The sequence below is a fragment of the Hirundo rustica genome, chromosome 18, assembly GCF_015227805.2.
Source record: "Hirundo rustica isolate bHirRus1 chromosome 18, bHirRus1.pri.v3, whole genome shotgun sequence".
In the NCBI taxonomy this organism is placed as follows: domain Eukaryota; kingdom Metazoa; phylum Chordata; class Aves; order Passeriformes; family Hirundinidae; genus Hirundo; species Hirundo rustica.
Genome location: NC_053467.1, coordinates 7,486,616 through 7,501,973, shown reverse-complemented (window position 1 = coordinate 7,501,973; position 15,358 = coordinate 7,486,616). Strand labels below are relative to the sequence as shown.

The 15,358-nt window shown below is 37.7% G+C and overlaps 1 protein-coding gene across 1 annotated transcript in view; it reads right to left on the bottom strand.

Annotated features, from left to right (window-relative positions):
- The window catches only part of ANKFN1 (ankyrin repeat and fibronectin type III domain containing 1), a 74,984-nt gene extending 72,205 nt beyond the window's left edge, over positions 1-2,779 (bottom strand). The window contains exon 1 of the mRNA XM_040081853.1: positions 2,652-2,779. The gene's annotated coding sequence lies outside the window, so the exon portion shown is untranslated. The remainder of the gene's footprint in view (positions 1-2,651) is intronic.
- Between the last annotated feature and the right edge of the window lie 12,579 nt (positions 2,780-15,358).

Below are 15,358 nucleotides of genomic sequence, written 5' to 3'. Positions count from 1 at the left end.
TTGTAATGAGTTCCCACAAACCTGCACTGAATTCTCACGTGGTAATGCAGCCAGTCTCTGCTATAGGCAACACTGAGCCCAAGTGAAATCTTACAGATATTCAGTGCTGGCAAGAGAGTCACCCTTCAAACAGCACTAGTCAATATGACCCCTGAGCCTTGGGACAGAAAGAAATGCTCAGGGCTTTACTTCAGAGGCTTCTCTTGGTTTCAGCATCAACCATCCTCCCAAAAGCATCCCACCCCTCCACAAAGCACAAACACAGAAACATGCACATTTATCACACCAATTTTGGCAACTGCTTTGTGACTTTTTAAAAATTGGTAAATAATATGCTTCAGATCATATTTTGCAGCATTGCAAAATTCAGGTCATTTGAATGACTGCAACTGAGTATATTTTGCATCTTTGCAGACACCATTCTGGGAGAGCTCATTCTGGGTCTCTATCCACTTTTTCAAAAAGGCACAATTGCAACAAATTCCATGGAGCATCCAGTGTTGCTACTCATCTGCAAATGAAGCCATGGACTTGCAATAAGGTGGGCCATAGTTTATTATATACAAACCTCCAACAGAAAACCTTGTGCTCCAGCACTTTGGAAGCGCCTGATCTGTTCTCTTGCCTGTACTTTCTAATAAAGCTGTGTAGTTGGTTTTAATTAGGGGCCGTAATTAGTAAGAACTTGAAAATTAGTCAGTATCAGTATGCTGAGTGAATTTGTTGTCTTTATATTTTGTCTTTATGTTTTTTTTGTCTTTTTGTCTTTTTATGTTGTCTTTATATTTGTTGGCTTTATATTTTATCTAAATTGGATGAAAACCAGAAGGTTGATTTGATTATTCCAGCTGCACTTGGGAAGAAGCAAAGTTAAACATAAGTCACTGGGTTTGTTCTAGGAGTTGCTGGTACAGATGGCTCTGTTGCCTGATGTTCCAGACAAGTAAGATGACTTTTCTTGAGAGAAATATTAAACTACAGAGAGGGGGGGCAGAAAGCCAAGCTGGTATGAACAACATCAACTTTGAATCAGATAAAGGGCAGCCATGAAAAAAAATAATCCATTTTAAATTTTTAACAAAGAAGCTTTCAATGGCAGACTAATTCCTTTTACAGTATTCTACCAGAAGATTCAGATACATTTTCTCACTGACTTCAGTCCAGAGATGGGTGTTTTGTACTGGAACTACTGCTCTAAGTACGAACACTCAACAGGAAAACGAAAGTAGGGAGAGTGTAGGGAGAATTTATCTAATGGTTAGGTTACTCAGGGCACCTGTGAGAGATCTGGAATTGGACATTAATACTGTTCCAAGGCCTATTTATCCTTCATCATATAGCTTAACAGAAATGTTGGAATTTTGTCCAATTTTGGATCATCTGACTTTTATTTTACACCCTCCCCCCTTCAAGAAGTCACCATCAAACTGAATTTTTAAATTACTGACATGCTACATTCATATTTGTGTTTGAAAAGCCCACAGATTAGATCATACGAATTTAGAACAGAATAAAGCTGGTGGACAATGAAAGATTCCATCATTTCTCTTTAAATGAGTCTATGTTAAAAACCAGCTTAACACTAAGAAATTATTCTGCACTTCAGCAAAAGCTAGAGTATTAGTATTTTGATATCATAGGAAAGTTTGATTATTATTAAACAATTATTTATAAACTAAGCCCATTATTATATCACAGTCTTACAGTTTAAATACAACTGTGAGACTGTGATATAATATTCTTATAATATAGCGCTTTGCATTTTCTGAAGAACACGCAGACATTCAAAAAAAAAAAAAAATTGTTCAAAGAGGCGCAGTCCTTAAAGAATGATTTTTAGAAGGGTGAGAAATTCAAGCCTAACTACCAGCCTCTCCTTAAAATAGGCTATCTAAAAATTGAATGCTCTGATATATCAGCACACAAGCTGTGCTGGGAGAATACGACGTTGTGAGACACACTAAAAGACAAGTAAAGCAGTTGTGTTTTCTAGCACTTGAAGAAGCACAGATTCAAACTTCATGGTACCAGTCCACCACCACAAAGATTGCATGGAATTCCCTTTACTTATACCAGAATTTAGCTTTTGAATATAAGTAGTAGGAAAACCTGATTAATACAGTTCCAAATAATTTTAATATGGGCTTAAAAAAATAGTTATACACCACTGAAACCAGAAATTTTGGTCAGAGGTTTTCCACAAACTTATCTTTGAACCACTGAATGGCATTTTAATATGCAGCATTTTGTTCAGTAGGCTTTTGAAAATAAGATGGAGAATACAACTGGCATTTTCAGCCAGAATCATTCATAGAGCCCTCATGAAAAATAAGGAGTTCAGGCTTAAAAGTGCAATGAATCTTCTCTAGTTTTATGTGAAATTCCACAGCTCCATGTAATATGATCTTCATTCCATAATGGGGGCTCTTATTTAGTTAACAAATAATAACCTCTCTAAATGACTGCCTTTTGCATATCTCCTACAGATCTGATGGCTCAGATCTTAGGTTTGGAGAGGGACAACCCCCCAGTGGGTTACAGATATGAAACGTCACTGCACATGAGAAATACTTGTTTTCATCTCCTCCTTCACCCCTAGATTCAGCTCTTCAAAACAGAAAATCACAACACAAACACCAGCCCAAACAAACCTTGGCAGCACTGAGCTACTGCTCTTCTGTGTTGTCAATCAGCTGTCAAAATGGAAAACTCTTTCTTCCTTCAGACTATTTCCAGCTGTGCTCATGGTGCTCACAGTGGATGACAGAGCAAGAATTACACGTCACTTGCATACCAGAAATACTTTTGAAACGTGAAGGGGGAAATAAAGGAGTGATCATGATTGTACAAGAAAATCCAATAGGATTGCAGTGGCAAACTTTGATTTTGCAGTGAAAGTTGCCTCCCTGCAAGATAAGGTTTTTCCAGGGCATGTTGCAAAGCAGAGTCAGTTCCTTTTAATATCCTTCATCTATCTATTTACACAAAGCAGCATCTGAACTGTATTTCCAAGCAAACAATTATATAAAACTAAGTGTCTTCTCAGAAAAGTTTTCCTTTCCTTGAAAAGCAAAGCAGAAAATTAAGGAATTACTGTACTGAAAATTAATCCATTCATATGTGTCTATCTAAAAAGAGTGACAGTTTGAATACGTTAAAAATTAAATATTAGATACCCAAAATCAGTTTTCAGATGTTATTAGAGAGCAATTCCTGAAGTATAACTACCAGGTAAATAATTTGCTGTAAATAGTACTTTTGAGAAAACTGCTTGCAGATGATTTCCAAATTAAAAAAAAAGTTACAATTCACTGTAACATTTACTTCAAATTATACAACTGACTAATTATGAAGTAGTCTCTTTCAACATGAAATAATTAATACAGCCAATTAGCATACACAGATGGGTGAGAAAATTAAACTTATAAGTGAAGTATGAACAGAATGGAAATCTGAAAGTAATTACAATGGATTTTTCCCCATTTTCTGTCTATAAAGAGTATGTTATATTAGTTCAATATAAACTCATTTTCACCTCTGTCTCTGACAAGACAAGCAGAAAACTATTACCAATATCACCTATTTCAAATAACACCAGATTTTACACTTTTTAAAAAAATCCAGGAACAAATGGATAAGGAAATAAAACCCCCCAAATTGTGTTTCTTTACAATTGATGAGTCATGACTAAAAAAGGTCAAAAAAGGACATTTGCATTATCTGTCTTGTTCTGAAAATGGTACTGTATTAAGAATAAATGATACAAAAATACCATCAAAAAACCTCAACAAATGAGAAATGAATATTATCAGTCAAGGATCAGAAATTCCCATCCAAAGCTACTGAGCACTGTTAACTGCAACAAGCCCTGAGCCAGTCAGTTGTTCCAGGAGCATGTTTTGATTGGTTTAATTCTTTTGCTGGACAGCACAGAAGAATTGGAAAACTTTTTTTTAGCCACAGGCTGGACATTCTGCAACCTTTGCTAATACCCAGTACTCAACTCTCTTTGTTCTTTATTGGCACCTTGTATGAAATCTGAACAGCCAAGTGGAAAGTCTCTTTAACCTCCACTGATACCATCACAGCAGCTGTCAGGGAATCCAAATGTGCAGTGCCCACCTATCACTTGTTTGAAGATAGATTTTTTTTTTTTTAAGTCCTGAAACACATTTTCTTTAAAAATTACAAAGGCTTAGCAATAGTGATTTCAGAAGGGAAATCACTCTTGCATCCACAACTTCTTCAAGATAAAGTTCAAGGCAGGAAGAGATGCTGAAAATTGAATCAGTACCAAAAGACAGACAAAGGATAGATTATACAGAAACCAAAAGAGATGGAAGTTTTAAGTTCAGTGATGGAATAATTCCTTGTCTTATGAGTAACCATATTCTTAGATAAATAATTCTTACCAGTTAAAACTGATACAGTTTCGGTCAGTAGAAGAAAGTGTGGTGCTGTTATAGTAAATAATTTTGTATTCCCTATAGATGAGGTCATTTGATGAGAAAACTTTAAAAGAAATGGTGCAGGATATGTTAAGATTTATCTTTAGAATGGATTTGTGACGGGGTCTGGGTAAGGAAAACATGCAGGGGACTTCTAAAAGCAACTTCTGATCATAGTTCTTCAATTACAGCAGCAGTTCATTAACAGCTGAAAAAATAGGACACCCTCTCTGTTAGATGTTCTGTGCCAGATGAAATAGGAATCTGCTTTTCCAAAAGCGAAATGAAGCAAAACTACTTGGTCTCTGTGTAACAATGAAAGCAACACTCTATTGGATCTTGAAAATATCAGCAAACAATTAGGATCTCTGCTTGAGTATGGATATATATGTATTTATCTCAACCTTTTTCTCTTTCTGTAAAGTCTCCACCATCTCAGTCATTTGGATGAAGTAACATACAGGGAAATATAAATAATACCAGCTTATTGAAGAGATGGATAAAGAGCTGTCCAGAAGATTTTAAGTAACAAAAAGGCTTTTTTTTTTAATAAGAAATCTGTATAACTGTTCAACTTACAGTTTTCTTCTGCAATTCAGCAGTTGTTCATCACAGTCTGAAGTTGCTTCAATTATCACCTCTGTACTGTCTGGTTATAAGGTCACTGAAGACTCCTTTTAAAAAGTTGCATCAAGTTTCCTAAAGCAAATATTTAGATAACTGTTTGATTGTGTCACTCTCTCAGAAAATCAGGATGTTGATTTTCTCCCTGCTTTGATGGTAACCTTAATGAAAATATTCCTGTGAAATACAGTCCTTCCGAGAGGGATTGGGGATAAACTGCTCTGGAGCTCTTCCTTTTATTTATGCTTTCTAGTGAAAGATCAGAAGCCTGGTGCATTCAGCAAGAGTTGTCAGTGCCTTCAACACATGCAAGCCATTATTCAGCAAAGCTGCTGTCACCCAGAATGACACTGCATTGTCGATTTGCAAGCAGGTTAAAGCAGAACAGTTTAGTGAAAACTTATACCCAGAAACTTATTGTAATGATCAAAATCACTTTCTTGCATTTGGAATTATTATTATTATTATTATTATTATTATTATTATTATTAATAATAATAATAATAATAATAATAAGTATATAGGAAAATATTAAAAAGTTTTCTTTCACACTATCACTGACCATACAGGCAGGAATTTGGAAGACTTGGGAAATAGTGGAATGATAGTTTGGACCAAGCTTCAAAGTGCTCATTAACTTTGCTAGTGAAGGAATCAGCACTTTCTGATTGATGTCTTAATGATGTCCTAAACAAACAATAATGTAGTAATTTCATAAACACTGGTACATTTCCCTCTCCTCATAGCAGTAAAAAAACCCCCTGTTCTCTTACCTACATTCCTTACTCTGTAAATTAAAAGAGAAAAGATATATACTTGATAACTGAAAAAGAAACAGTCATGATAAAATATACAAAATTAGCAGAAAGATGTTCCACATATATGATTTCTTCAATTTCTGTGAAGCTTGAGTAACTGTTTGACATAGAATTGCTTTAAAAAATGAAGTAATTTAACACATTTTTGAGCCAATTTACATAAAACAGTTTTTAATGCAATTCCTGGCAAGCCTGCTAGATTATTAAACAGTGAATTTAATAATTAATAGATACTCCTTCAAGTTTCTAATGTAGCTGAAATAACTTCCATCCTAGGGAAAAAAAATATAATACAATGAATCCTGCTTTAATCTACATTTTCAGGCTTTTATTAAAGTTGCATTTTTAGTATTTCTTTCAGCTGCCTTCAGCTGGCAATGCCAAATAGACCTACAGGCGCAGTACCACCAAATAGTGTGATTTTGCACACGTTGAGGTTCACAGGATTGCTCAGGCTGAACTGTATTAAAGCACCTACACAGCCTTTAAACCTCCCATTCCTTCCCCAGAGCCGCCTCAGCAGTGACTGTGGGAAGAGATGTTCTTTGATGACCTCCCTAGTGAATGAATCATTTTAGACTTTCCTTTATGGTTACTCTTGTTTTGCCCACCCACTGACAACATCAGCTGTAATAAGGCTATTTATGGTAACTACTGCAGGATAAATTAAACCCACATTTGTGATTCTCACACACAAACCTGGCACTCTCCTTAACAGAGTGAAAACCTTTGTGCCTCAGGAGGGCACTGACTGATGTGTGACTGAGAAGGGCAGCTCTGCCATTTTAATATGTGCCTCTTCAACCTATTTCTGGGATTTTCGAGGCACACAGCATGCGGCATTAAACAGCAGAAGCATCCATACAGCTGCTCTTTGGTATCAAGACCAATGAGCCTGTCAAAATAATCAAAGATGCCGAGATTCACAAGCTTGGGTGTGACACCAGGACTCACAGTGCTGTCCTGGAGCTTGTTACAACTCCAGCCACTTTCATAGTACCATTCTTTTCACTGAATTTCATACCAAAATACATCCCCATTCGTTCAGGCCTCAAGAAGGAGGTCACTTCATTCGACACTGCTGGTGCTACTGGATTTATAAGGATGTTTTTAAAAAAATATTGGGAAAAACTAGTTTGAAGTTACAAAGGTACCTCAGAAAGTTTTTCTCTGAGTTGACGAACAGTTGTTTGGAACAAGGGGAGTAGCTCTGACAGACTGGACTGACTCTGTGGTGTTGCAGTTGGATCACTAACCTGGTAAAAGGGGAGCTCAGTCCCTCCTCTCCACTCCAGTCTGCAGCCCAAGAGTTTCTATTTACTCCTTGATCTGCCTTTTTCAGAGAAGAAATATAAGTATGGATTGTAAAATTACAAAAGCAATGTGCAATGGTCAGTCTCCAGTTCTCACATCCCTTAGTCAGAAATTCATCCCTAAGCCCAAGAAAATGACTCAAGTGTTGATATCATTGTGTTTTGAGAAAAGCCTCAGTTTTTATGAAGATCTTTCAGTGAAAACAGAACAGTAAAAATACATCATTAACTCCTATTTAGTGTGATGTGAATGCACCATAATGACCACCCTCTGTTTTGTGCATGAAACCAGCTGGAAGAAACTCCATATATGAAATACAGAAGCTTGGAACATTCTGCAATGTGCACAGTGAATTGAAACAGGAAAAAAAATGCTGCTGAAGTTTTTACAGTATTAAGATATGAATGACAAACATAAACATGTACTACATGGTGAGTAATGAGCATAAAGCTTTCATCTTTCTTTGTGGGAAATCCTATAGAAGGCAAATAAACCCAGAGAGACTATTGTAGGAACCCATACCATATAATTTGAGAAATCTTTCTTTTACCCCAATAGCTGGCAACAAAATATATGCATTTACAACAGATTTCTTTTCTTTCCTTTTAATCTGTAGCTAACTGCAGTTGTAAAGCTTCTCATTTCTTTAACTACCAGGCTGAACAAGGAAAGTTGGCATTTAGAAAAAAAAAAATAAATTAATCAAAATCCAGTTATATTTGGCACCTTCCTTGTTCGTTCCTCCCCAACAGTCCTGACATACGAGTGGTTATTCTCCCTTCTCTTCAGATCCTTCTCTAAGCTCTCTCACCAGGATTTCAAAGTTAGATGATCAAATGTGCAAGAGAGGCACCTAATTTCTCACAGGCACTCTGAAAGCTCCTGACTAGGTCTAGAGTGAACAATTTTCTTTCTCTTCCCCTGCCCCCAGCGTTTTTTCCTGGCCTTTGATCTTTAGAAAGCACAAATGCCATTACAGTGAATAAAGTCGTAGCCCACAGAGTCAATCCCCTACTATTTACCTCCCCCCTGCCCGAGCCAGTCCCAGCCCCACCAGGCTGCTTCAGTCGGGCTCAGAGACAGCAGCAGGTATCATCAGCACTGTGACAAATGAGAATGTGTGTCAGGGGAGGCTGTTCAAACAAACACTTGGATGCTTGGGAACACAGACAGAAGAGCTAAGATCTGGCTTTTCTTTTTTCTTTTTTTTTTTTTCCCCTCTTTTCTTTCTCCCTCCACCTTCAAAACAGAAGATTAAGTTTGCTGTGAACATGAGCTGATGAAAAGAATTCAAATAGTGCTTTGAATAGTGCCACTGGGAGCGTCACAGGAGAATTACAAATTGCTGCTGGAGACACCAGTCTCCCTTTACAGAAAGTTAACATAAAAGTACACATATCTTCTTTCTATAAGGTACTAACTTGTAAATTAACCTTTAATGGAGTATAAATGATGTCCTGAAAGAACTGCTTATGCAGCTATATTTATGATCTAGAAAATTGCAAATATTTACAAGATTATAGGTGTTAATGGTCTGTCAAAAATGTTTGTATATTGTACATACATTAAACCTCAGTTTAAGACCACCCTGCTATAAAGACCACCCCATTTCTTGTCCCATATAGAATTTCATTTGGTTCCATATATTCCATTCCTTATAATGAGGCTAGGCCCCAGCATACACCCAAACCATTCCAGACAGGGAGCTGCTCCTCCGTAGGATCCCCTGCGAAGGAGAACACGTTTTAACCTCTGTTCCCAGATCCCCAGCAGCCAGCGCTACCCTTGTCATTCACCCTCTGTAAGAGACTGAAGAGCGGCTCCTGACAAAGCCAAGCAGAAGGCAAAGCAGAGTTGGAGGGGGAGTCACACACAGGCTCAGGAGGACTGAGCAGCGTTTCGCTGCTCTGCAAGGAAGAACTCCAGCTGCCAGCACGCCTGCCTCAGTTTCCCTGCTGGGTACGCGCCAGTCGTGCGCTTCAGCGGAGCGCCTTTGGCGTCCCTGTGTCCTGCTCACGGGTCAGCGAGGAGGGACGCGGCTCAAGCACAGCCTGCTGCCTGCCCTCTGTCACGGGCTTTGTGGCGCTGTCCCCACAGCAGGTGGGGACAATTGTAACTTCTCATTTTCTACACTCAGGTCTCACATCTCAGCTTTTTTCTCTTTTTTGCTAAGCTCATTAGTGAAACCGTAATTTTCCTTAAAGCAGTTTGCATTTGGGGTTTTCTACGGGTGCTACAGTGAAATAAACATAAAACATCCTCTCTTTGAGTTAATTCTGTATTTGTCACTGACTCAATTCTTGCTTTGTAAATAATTATTGATATATCTTTTCTAGGCATAAGTTATAGCCAAATAATTTCAAGCCAAAATACATTTGCTGCTCAAAGGAAGACAATAACTTGTTCTCTGTTCTCTGATCTATTACAGCTTCTTTTCTGGGCAATTGAGTAACTTTCTGTGTAAGAAATTTGATCCGAACTTCTGAATTGAAATTTCTTTTTCTGAAAACATTGCAAAATAAAAAACAGTTGGGCCTTGTCAGTTGTGATAGAGAAATTTCAGAAAGGTCAAAGTTTGAATATTGAAAGAGGAGAAACTTTTTTTTTTTGAAATGTGCATGACTCAAAATGTTACAATTTTAATACTTGTTTTACAAACATCATTGAATTCACATATAAATACAGCTGGGGAAAAATAAATACTTTGGGAACAAATACTTGGGGCTCTGCCCAGGTTTTATTGCAACAGATTATTTTCTTTTGTAATTTATCATTTGCTGTGCATTATCTCGGTCAATGGTGGGGAAAAAACCCAATGTTCTTCTTTAGGATAAAAAGTCAAAGGAAAACTTGAAAAGGCTCTGTCCTTCCTGACCTCATGCACATTTTTATTGATATCAAATTGCTCATATTTTTTTGCCTTGCCATTTTCATTTTTATACCTGCTGGGTCAGATCTTCAAATGATGCAAACTGGCATCGACCTAATGGTTTCCATGAAAGTATCAGAGCTGAGGATCTGGCATTAATTATTGAGGATTGTCTGTTATCCAGTGAGATAATGTAAAAGCAGTTCCTCGCCGAGCTTGAAAGAGAGTGATCTGGAAGTTAAGTACAGAGATATGGCTTAAGTGAGGTGATTTTAGGGAAAATTAACTTCTGAGATTTTACACAGATCTTCAAATGATCTAACTATTTTACGTCATAATCTGTGCCAGGAGAATAACAAAAATGAAGTTTCTCACCAATTATGAGATATTTGATTTTTTCAAAAATACAAAATTTGGATAGCTCAATGGAATAATGCCATTTGGAATTTTGTTTTGTTTTACACAGAATGAGCTGGCTTACATTGGTTTGGCTGCTAAAAGTGATAGAGCAAAACCCAAAGATTATATATAATTTTTGGTTTTCAAGCACTGGTTCTTTTTGGCAGACATAATCAGACACATTGCAAGCTTCCCAAATATTCCTCTCATTTTGAGTGCTTCGTTTTAATGAGTCTTCTCTCCATTTTCTTTTAAGATGATTCAGTCCAATGGGATTTTTATACAAGTTCCTAGAAAAACTTCAGGATTTTATTTTCACCAGGTTATCTCCTGGTGGGGGGGGATATCCAGAGAGGAAAGATCCAAAGACCAAGATCTCCCACAGGTAAATGAGAGGTTTTATTGCAGGCAAACGCTGCACATGTCACATTTTCTGTGCTTCCAAAGGGTAATTCCCAGTAAACCAAAGCATTATAAACTATGTATTTATAACCCTGCCAGGGAACCAACAAAACCACCACGCCACAATGAGTCTGGGTCAACAAACGTTGAAGCTCTACCATCAATTTCTAAGGATGAACACAACAACCTGAGATGTCTCTTAATTTTCTCTGATCATCAGGACACCGAACTATGCATTTCCATGAGTATAATTTGGTTTTTTGCTGCCAATACTCCCACTGGAAGAGTCTTTTCCACCAGCAGATGGTCACATCATTATTTACCTTATGTAAGCCTATGTATTTGGGGATAGTTTGTATTATTCTATTTTTTTTCCCAGTATGTTTGTTTGGACATGAATATCTAACTTACGTGTCTTCCCTCATGTTACTTATACAGAGAGTAATTGTGGACTTTGAATCAATTAATTGATTTCAACAGAAGTAAAATATCTTTATGTCATTCAAGTTTTTTTCTCTGTAAAAGGAGGATAAAAACGCCTTCCTTTCCTCTCCTCTCTACATTCATTTTCAGACTAAATTCTTCTGGGCAAGAATTCTGTTAATCAGTGCTGGTTTAGTGCCTACTACAATGGGTATCTTCTCACAGTGGGGTACTACTATGCTACAAAAACCAAAAAAACCCGTAAATATTACTGATGGTAAAAATACAGCTCATTGACTAAAGGTGCATGAAAAGAATTTTGTCCTGTTGGACATCAAAGTTCTTAAAAATTCATATGTCAGGTATTTCCATCTGAACTAAATTAGTTTTGTAGAACTAAGATTTCATGGCAAATAAAAATAGTATATCATCTTAATAAAAGCATCATGTGCAAAGGGAAAATAAAAGCAAGAAAGATATAATTTTATAGTACTTGCACAGTTCTTCTTACTCTGCACTGAAATTCAAAACTATCAAAGAAGCAGCCATCAACAGCCACATAATCAATCTCCTGCAAAGCTGGTGCTGGTCTCCAACTTATTTGATACAAAGGGCAGTGGAAACAATAGGAAAGTTTGCAGGAGTGTAGTAAATAACTCTAATGCTTTGAATTGTAAAGGGTAAGCAGCCTACCAAAAGTATTTATCAAAGTCATATTGGGGGAAAGAAACATCACCAAACAGAACAGTGCAAGCCAGATGCTTGGAGATTAAATGGGGTCAAAAATGCAACCCTAATTTTCATAACATCCTCATAAAAATTCACAGGAAACTGCTTTCTGAACCTGTTTTGGAAGAGATTTTTTTGAAAGTTAAAGGGGAGTTACAGATTGAGATTCTACTGAATGAGGTCAGAATTACAGAGGAAGAGAAATATAACCTGTTCATTAAATAAAAATAAGAACATAAAAAATCAATACAGAACAATGGCTAAAAGTAGTTGACAGTCATGTCTAGACTTGTGAGATCAGATTTACATCTTTCAATTTGCACTTGTGTTGAATGTTCAGATCAGTCAGATCTTTAACCTCTTCCGTGAAGGAACCAACCCACCTGACATTGTGAACTCCCAAGACTTGCCCCTAAATATAAATATAAAATAAAAATTTTTAAAAAAGGGTATTACTAATATTTTCAGCTCCTTTCAATCCTAATATCTCTCCCCCTCTATATACATGCACTGTGCTTCTGCCTCACCATGAGTTCTTTAATATAAACCCAGGTGTAAAGAGTAGGAGCAAGGCACACACTCTAAAACACTTCACTTTTTTATATCTATAAACCCAACTTAAAGGCCATTGAATGTAATGGAAGATGATTTAGACTGGAAAAAGACATAATATCACCTTCATGAAATCATTGAGATGGAATCTCTCCCACATGGAAAGACCAAGATATCAGAAGTCTCAAAGAAACCCAAAACAAAACAAAAAACCCAAACAAACAAACAAACCCCCAAAACCAAACTTCACTCCATATTATTCAATAGCTCTGAAATTAATGAATGATTTTTAGGAACTTACAGGAAAAAGACTTTCTAAATCTTTATGATGCCCTTTAGTTGCCATTCAAAAACCATCTGACATTTTCTCTCACTGCTAACAGTTCCTGTGCCAGGACCACTAGGACAATGCTCAGAGCAATGACAGGCATTTAATTTTTGGGCTTTGATGTTGCAAAACAATGAAGTAAAGAGAAATTAAAACTTAACAAATTGATTGAGAATTTTCTTTTAGACTCTGCCCTTTCATTTCTACCATACCAATTTACCTCCTGCTGACTTGCAAAAGAAATGTAGGGTAATTAATTTGCCTTAGTGGACAGTGAAGGAACACAGAATGCAAATATGAGAGCCACAGACTTGGTATTTTGGCTGACACTTAGGCTGCATTTATTATTTGACAACAATTTGCATGGAAGAGTGATTTCTAAAGCAAATTAATTTCCTTAAGAGCAGACAAAGACTTTTTAAAAAGTAAAAACCAGGCACATCTGAATATGCTGGCCTCTTTTTTTTGGTAAATAGAGAATTTAGTAAGCTGTCGTGTTTATAGGACATGCAGTGTAAATAAACCATGCATAGGAGTGACAACACAGTTCATTTATTTCCATCAACAATTAAATAATATACCATACTTAAAAAAGTCATCTTTCTTCTTCTATGGGAATTCAGGAACAAATTTTCTTTTGTATTTCAGAAGAAAAATAATCCTTAAACAATAGTGCAAGTGAAGCATAAGTTGCAGCTCTCTGAATTACTCAGTGTTTGCAGGGCAGGGTTGTGTTTGGTGTTGCTGCAGCCCGAGTCCATCCTCAGCGCTGCCCTGTGCAAACCTGTCCCTGTATCCCACATTAACGCTGTGCACACCCTCAGCCCCAGCTGCTGCTGGGGTGTCCATCCCTGACCCGTCCCCTGCTCTGAGGAGCAGTGCTGCATTAATACACATCCTTGGAGTTACTCTGAGCACATGCATGTAAAGGCTGGAGACTCAGGAGCACTTTCTGTGACAGCAGAGTTGGTCTGAGGTGTTCCTTCGCTTCCTAACTTCTCATTCATCCATACTATAACAACTCAGTGCTGTTTCTACAGCAACTGTTTGTGATTGCAAGCGCTTCAGCTGAATGTGAGACACAGCCTTTGGAATTCCTACAGTAAATCCAGATTGCAACACTTACGGACGTGCTGTCAGCTCAATACCTTGGAAACATCGTGTCAGACCCCCTGGGTGGGGATCATTGCTGTGCGCATGAGGAGTGGAGCAAATCTGGGCGTGCAGGGAAAAAGCAGACAGAGCTTGTGGAGTGGGTTGGGTGTTTCCTGAAGGATGTGATTTGCTGAGTGTACCTGGAATTGAAAGCACATGTGGTAGGGCAGGTCTGCCCAAAACTTGTGAAGAGTGCCAGCTCTACTGCAGGCAGACAACAGCTGTAGTGAGTGCACTCAACTGTTTCTTGTAAGAACTGTCTACTAAAATTGCCAATTGATGCACTTGCTGATGCTCCAGTTGGCCTCTCATGGTACCTGGATAAATGTTTGAATGTGTCAAAATATTGGAAGCTAAAGTTTTCATCCAGAAAGGAAAGCCTGGAGGTGTGGTATCCAATATTTCTTCACAGTAAATGACAGCATGAAGAATTGTTTCCAAATAGAAATTCCTGAGTCACTGTAATGACAGTATTAAAGCATGTTGTGACCCAAGTACAACAGCTAAACTTTCCCATGCTGGAATTGGGAGCTGATGTCCGTGTGTACAACATGGATGTTTCTTGTGGGATAGTTCATTTCTCTCTGTGTATCCTTTGCTACTTTCACACTACAGCATAAAGGAAGCAATATCACTGCTCCTCCTCTCACTACAGCTTGACACAATATTGAATGTTTAACTTGGAATTACAGAACTACCTTTTTTTTTTTTTTTTTAAAAAAAAAAAAAACACAAAAGTAACTTACTGCAAGATCAGAAGGGGAAGGGTCCACATATCTTATGACTTAAGCTTAAAAGCTGGTACACGTTAATGCCTTGGTTTGAAAAGACAGGTGTCTGCTAAGGAAGGCAGAAGCCTCCTTTGAAATGGAGCATGTAAAGCCCCTCCCTCTGAATTATTATAATTTGGAAATTAAGGGGCTTTCAGGCAAAGATAAGGGAATAGGAATATTAGTTCTTCACTAGGAATATTAAAATAAAAATGCAGTAATACAAAAAACCACTGACAGAGTCAGAATACAACCTGACACCCTGTTGGTCAGGGTGTTGGCAGCAATCCAATTAAATCGTGGCTGCAGTCCTCCTGGAGTGACAGATGTGGTTCTGTTGAAGCCATGATCCTGTAGAAGGGTTTGATCTCCTCTGAAGGTCCGATGATGGTGTAGATGGGTCTGGTCTTCCTCTGGCAATCCAGTGCACACAGGCTGTGCTGGTGTTCCAAATCCCAGGTTTTATCCAGGTGGGAATGCTTGGCTCCTCCCCCGGGTGGAGCATCTCCCAATGGGATGATGTAATT